Source organism: Chrysochloris asiatica, unplaced genomic scaffold (assembly GCF_000296735.1).
Source record: "Chrysochloris asiatica unplaced genomic scaffold, ChrAsi1.0 scaffold00091, whole genome shotgun sequence".
In the NCBI taxonomy this organism is placed as follows: domain Eukaryota; kingdom Metazoa; phylum Chordata; class Mammalia; order Afrosoricida; family Chrysochloridae; genus Chrysochloris; species Chrysochloris asiatica.
In genome coordinates, this window is record NW_006408609.1 from 8931763 (window position 1) to 8938584 (window position 6822).

The window sequence follows — 6822 nt, forward strand, 5'->3', positions numbered from 1 at the left end:
AGCATATGTTTACTAAAGACTGCAAAGTGGAAACCATACAGTAAAACTGGCTGTTGGCATATTTTAGTTGACCCACACAAATGTGAAACTATTACATTTTATATTTGAATTCATTGTTAGCATTTAGAAGTTGGAGATTTCATACAAACAGTGACATTTCTGGTTTCTGTTGAAAACTAAGCTCACACAATGTTGGCAGGATTCTGAGTAGCCATCAGATGGAGTTCAGTAGCAGCTATTCTTATAGAGGTCTTTCCCTCACTGCTCTGTTACATGTCTCACAAAAGTGCCTTGAGGTTCTAAAACCCAGTACTGTAAATGTAACCTTGTTTGGAAATAGGGTATTTTTTTTGGATAGACTATGTTGCTTCAGAGTTTATGTTGAAATCCTAACCCTTACACCTGTGGATGTAATCTTCTTTGGAAACAGGTTTTTCTTTGATATGTTAATGAGTTCATATTAGTGTAGGGTGTGTTCTAAACCTAATCACTTTTGAGTGATATAATAAGTAGACTAGACATAGAGACAAGAAAGCGAAAATGGGGAAAGATGGATGTCATATGACCACAAGAAGATTGCCAAGGAACCATGGTTTCCTGGCTACTAGAAGATGAAATAGACAAAGAAGGCTTTCCCTTAGAGTCACACTCTGAATTCAGATTTCTAGTCACTTAATCCGCAAAAGTCCTTTGAACTGCAAGATCGGTGATTCAAGCTCACCAGCTGCTCTTTGGAAACCCTCTAAAGGGTTGCTATGGGTCAGAATTGACTTGCTGGCACTTAACAGCAACAACAATCTGTGATAAGCACCAGACTGCTAACCACAAAGTTGGTTATGAATGGGTGGCACTGTGGGTTAATGTGCTGGAGTGCAAGGTTGGTTTGAACCACAAGGTTGATAGTTCAAGTTCACCAGTCACTCCTTGGGAACTCTACACGGTCGCTGTGAGTCGGAACCAAGTTGACCGCACTTAACAAACTGAAAAAATAAATTTCAGTCCTTAAAACTACACACTTGTTGTATTTCTGTTACAGCAGCACTGGAGTCCTGGTGTGGCACTGTAGGATAAGCACTGGACTGCTAATCTCAAGCTATGAGACTTTATGGAGTCCTGGTGTCACTGTAGGATAAGCACTAGACCCTAGGGTTGGGTTGAACTACAAGTTCAGTGGTTCCAAACCAGCAGCTGTACCTCAGAAAGCCTACACAGGGTCGCTATTAGTCAGAAGCTATTCAACAGCACATAATAATAGCTAACCACAACGTTGGCAGTTTAAACCTACCAGCTGCACTTCAGAAATACTATACTGGGAACTGAAAACAAAATACATGCTTGGCATATTTCGTGGTGTGCTGCTGTAGGATAACACAGTGGACCGCAAGGTCAACTGTTCAAACTCACCAACAAATCCTCGGAAATCTTATACAGGGTCACTATGAATCGGAACTTCACAGTACTTCAACAACCACAGTACTAGATAACAAAACAAAGTCCTTGAAGATGTTATCAGTTAAATTAACAGGAGGTTATACTGAAGTAGGGTGGGTCTTAATCCAATATGGGTGGTAAGAGACACAGAGATAGAGTCATTCAAAGACAGAGATACAGAGGGAAGAACACCATGTGATACTACAGCTACCAGCCAAGGAAAATCTTGGAAGAGGTAAGAAAGGATTTTTCCTACAGCCTTCAGTGAACATGTCCCTGCTGACACCATGAATTCGGACTTATAGGCTTCACAAATGTGAGACAATTAAATCTTTGCCTTATAAACTAACCGGTTTGGAGTACTTTGCCGCAGCGGTCTTAGTAAATCCTTTGGCACCTTTTAACACTAAGGCCAGGTATTAGGCACCATCTTAGCATAGTGGTTATGAATCAGGCTGCTAACCTGAAGGCCAGCAGTTTGAAACTACCAGCTGTTCTATGGGAGAAAGATGAGGCTTTCTGCTCCCGTAAAGATTTGCAGCCTTAGAAACCCTGTACAGTTCAGTCAGAACTGATTCCATGGTACTTAACAACAACAACAACAACTTGACCGGCTTTTCTCACTTACAGTATCTGCTTAATACATGTAGTATTTGAATCTGTAAATTCCTACTTTTATTGAGTAAAAACAAACATTTTACCAGGTCATAATCATGTGCTTCTAAGCTACCTTTCCAAGCAAAAGCATGACTCCCCTCTCTATCAAACTTTTGCTTCAGCTACTTCACTTCATTGACCACGCCATAAAACCCTGCACGCATATGTGGTGTTATCTCATTCCTTCTCACTCTGCTCCTATTTTTTCATCTGTTGTTGCCAAATGGATCCCTTTTTTTCCTTCTAACCTGCTTTGGAAATCCTTTTCTATCCTAAAGCAGTTAAATATGCTTCCTCAGAACTCTATAACTCTTTATTCATGTATCATTGCCATTTGTGTTTGGGCTGGGAGATCTTTTTGGGTAGGGACCATATCTAACTGCCCACAATGCTGAGTTCATAGTACATACAGACTAGATTAAGTCAGCAATCACTCAAAGAATCACAGCATTGTTGTTGTAACTGCTGTTAGGTCTTGTTGAGTCATTTCAGACCCAGAGAAACCTTATGCTTAACAGAATGAAAAACTGTCCTGTCCTGCACCATCCTCACAATTGTTGCTATGTTTGAGCCCATTGTTGTTGCCACTGTGTCAATCCCTCTTGATAAGGGCTTCCTCTTTTTTGTTAACTCTTCAAGTGACCAAGCATGATGTCCTTTTACATGGACTGATCCCTCCTGACAGCAGATCCCTTTTAAGGAGCATTTTGGCTGTACTCCTTCCAACACAAATTTCTTTGTTCTTTTGGAAGTCCATGATAGTTTCAGTATTCATCTCCAACACCATAATTCAAATGCATCGATTCTTCTTTGGTCTTCCTTATTCCTTGTCCTGGTTCATGCATTGGACTGCAAGGTCTGTTTAAACCTCAAGGTTTGTGGTTCAAGCTCACCAGCCACTCCTTGGGAACCCTATACAGGGTCACTATGAGTTGGAACATTGTTGTTGTTGTTGGTGGTAAGTTTTCTTGAGTCAATTCCAACTCATAGTGACCCTGTGTAGGGTTTCTAAGGAATGGCTGGTGGGTTTGAACCACTGACCTTGTGGTTAGTTGTCCAGTGCTTATTCTACAGTGCCAAAGTAGGACTCCTTCGACATGCAGATAACACAACCTTGCCTGAATCCAAGGAGGACTGAAAATACTTACTGGTGAAGATCAAAGACTATAATCTTCAGTATCAATTGTACTTTAATGAGAAGAAAACTAATGTTTTCTTTTAATAACATCATGAGGTGATTCAAACCACCATGACTTGGACTTCTAGACTTCGTAATTGTGAGACAATACATTTTTGCCTTATAAGCTACCCAGTTTGTATCCTCAAACTGAGATCTTTGCTCTTTAACATTTTAAAGAGGTCTCCTGCAGAAGATTTGCCCAATGCAAAGTGATTTGATTTTTTTGATTGCTGCTTGATTGTGTTGATTGTAGATGAAGCAAAATGAAGTCTTTGACAAATTCAGTCTTTTCTCCAATTGTCATAATGTTATTTATTGGTCAATTTGTGAAGATTTTTGTAGTTTATATTAAGGTGCAATCAGTACTGAAGGTTGTAGTCTTTGATCTTCACCGGTATTTTCAGTTCTCTTCACATTTAACAAGCAATGTTGCATCATCTGCATATTGCAGGTTGTTAATGAGTCTTCCTCCAATCCTAATACCAAGTTCTTCTTCATCCAATCCTATTTCTCAGATTATTTGATCATCATACGGATTGAATAAGTATGATGATGGGATGCTATGCTAGTGCATACCTTTCCTGATTTTAGACCATTCAATATCCCCTTACTCTGTTCTTATGATGCCTTTTGGTCTGTGTACAAGTTCCAGATGAACACGATTAAGTGTTCTCTAATACTCATTCTTCCCAATATTATCCATGTTTTGTTTTGATCCACACAGTCAAATGCTTTTGCATAATCAATGAAGCACAAGTAGATATCTTTCTGGTTTTCTCTGCTTTCAGCCAGGGTTCACCTGATATCAGCAATGATATCTCTAGTTATACATTCTCTTTTGAATCCAACTTGAATTTCTGGCAGCTTCCTGTTGATGTACTGCTAAACCACTTTTTAATTATTTCCTGCAAAGTTTCACTTGCATGTGATATTTAGGATATCGTTCAATGATTTTCATATTCTGTTGGGTCACCTTTCTGTTGAATAGGCAAAAATAAAGAGCTCTTCTAACCATTTCACCCATAGAATCCCTCAATATTGCAATCCAAGGCTTGAATTCTCTCTTCAATTCTTTCAGCTTGAGAAATGCTGAGCATGTTCTTTCCTGGTTTTCTAATTCCAGGTAATTGCACATTTTATTATAATATTTGACTTTGTCTTCTTGAGCTGCCATTTGAAGTTTTCTGTCCAACTCTTTTATTTCCTCATTTCTTCCAGTCACTTTAGTTTTTCTCTATGTTCAAAAGCTTGTTTCAAACTGTTTTCTGACATGTAGTGTGGTCTTTTATTTCTTTCCTATCTTTTCAATGACCTTTTGATTTCTTCATGAATGATGTTCTTGATGTCATCCCACAGCTCTTCTGGTCTTCAGTCATTGGTGTCTACTGCATAAATATGTTCTTAAGTTGGTCTCTAAATTTAGGTGAGATAGTCTCATGGTCATATTTTGGTGGAATTGTTTTCATTTTCTTCAGCTTTAGCCTGAACTTTTTTATAAAAAAAAATGATGGTCTGTTCCACAGTTGGTCCCTGGCTTTGTTTTGCCTGATGCTATTGATACTATCTTGTCTACTGATGCTATCTTATCTTCCCACAGATGCAGTCAATTTGATTCTTGTGTATTCCATTTGGTGAGGCCCACATGTATAGTCACCATTATATAATCAAATATAAAATTAAAATGATTTTATAGGAAATATAGATGCAGGGTGCTATGAAAGAATATGAGAGGGAGAGAATTTAGATTTTAAGAATGAGGGTAAGAATCCTTGAGGACGTGTCATGTAAGACATGAAGCAGAAACTTGAAAATAGCCAGGTGAAGGGTGAGAAGAACAGCAGTTTAAAAGACGATCAGTTTGTACAAAATTACTTTATAAGGAATGGGCTTGATGTTTGCAAGGACTTCTATATACTATTTTCCCTTTCCTTTTCTTTTAATAACAACAGTCTAATTCTCCAGTAGGGGACTATATCTACATCACTTTTTCCACTTGGTTTCCTTCTTCTAGTATGAACACTTAGTCAAGGCTTGCTCATCAGTGTTTTTCTGTTTCCCTATTCATACTGACAATTCAGGGGTATACTAGTGACACAAATTAGACCTTGGATATTTCCTTAGGTGAGGCACTGTAGGATAAGCCGTGAATTGCTAACCACAAGATCAGTGGTTCAAACCCACCAGCCACTCCTCTGAAATCCTATATAGGGTTGCCATGAGTGGGAACTGACTCAGTGGCACTTAACAACATCAGGAAAGAATATTTTCTACTGGAAAAATCAAGAACCTAATTCAAGAATATGAGACTGAACCACCAAGTGATTGCAGAAGTGAAGATGTAGAAAAAATGAGGTGTTTTGAGAAACTGGATACGGCCATAACTGAAAATTAATCTACTCTTGAAGTTTTCAGCTACATGTGATATTCAATTACAATCTTTAACTCAATTTGAGAGCATTTCTTTCAACAATGTAACTTATGTCAGAAGTCATGTGTGAGTAGAGTCTGGTCATACAGAGTGGGAGTACACAGCAATACTTGAGAGATGTGCCTAGCAAGTATTAAGATGGTGAATCATACAGGGCATTGAAGACTCTGTTCAGGATTTAGATTTTATCCTAAATGTAATTGGGCACCATTAGGGGATTTAGAGCTGGAGAATGACAGATTAGCAAATAGATATTTCTGGGACCATTTTCAAGATTTAGTACCAGTTTTCTCTCAATTTATCCAATGCTGTTGTTGTTAAGTACTATAGAGTCGGTTTTGACTCATAGAGACCCTGCATAGGGTTTCCAAGGAGTTTGAACCGCTGACCTTGTGGTTCAAACCAACCTTGTGGTCCAGTGCTTTATTCCACAGCACCACACTAGGATTCCAGTTTATCCAACTGTTATTGTTAAGCACCGTCAAGTTGGTTCCCACTCATAGCAACCCTGTATAGGGTTTCCTAGGAGCTGCTGTAGGTTTAAACTGCCAACCTTCTAGTTCGCAGTCCAGTGTTTATCTAATAGATGGGTGTATATTGGGTGTATACAGGGCCATCTCATCATTATTATATAAACTTTCTGTTAGACACCTATGTTTTCTGAGTCTATCTCCATGTTGTTTTGAGCTGCATATTCACTTTTGTTCACAGTATCAATGGATTAAAAACTAGGGAGTCTGAAAATTGACTATAAGAAAGAGGGAGCAGCTGAGTACTCTAGATTCATAGAAAGAGAGGGACTGAGAGCTGGCAGCCAGGAGGCAGACTTGCAAAATGTGCCCTTTGGTGGTGTAAATTATTATATATGCCTTAGTGTTTTTTTTTCTAAAAAAAAGAGCTAAAGTGAATAGAGAGAAATACAGTTAACTTATGTTACATGGAGGGGATTAGTTGAATGTAAAACTGATGATCTGCCCTGTAAACTTTCTCTCAACTCACAATAAAAACTTTTTTTTTTTTTTAAAGAGTGACTCCATATTGTTGTTGTTGTTGTCAGGTGCCATCGAGTCGGAACCGACTCATAGAGACCCCATGCACAGCAGAACGAAACAATGCTCGATCCTGG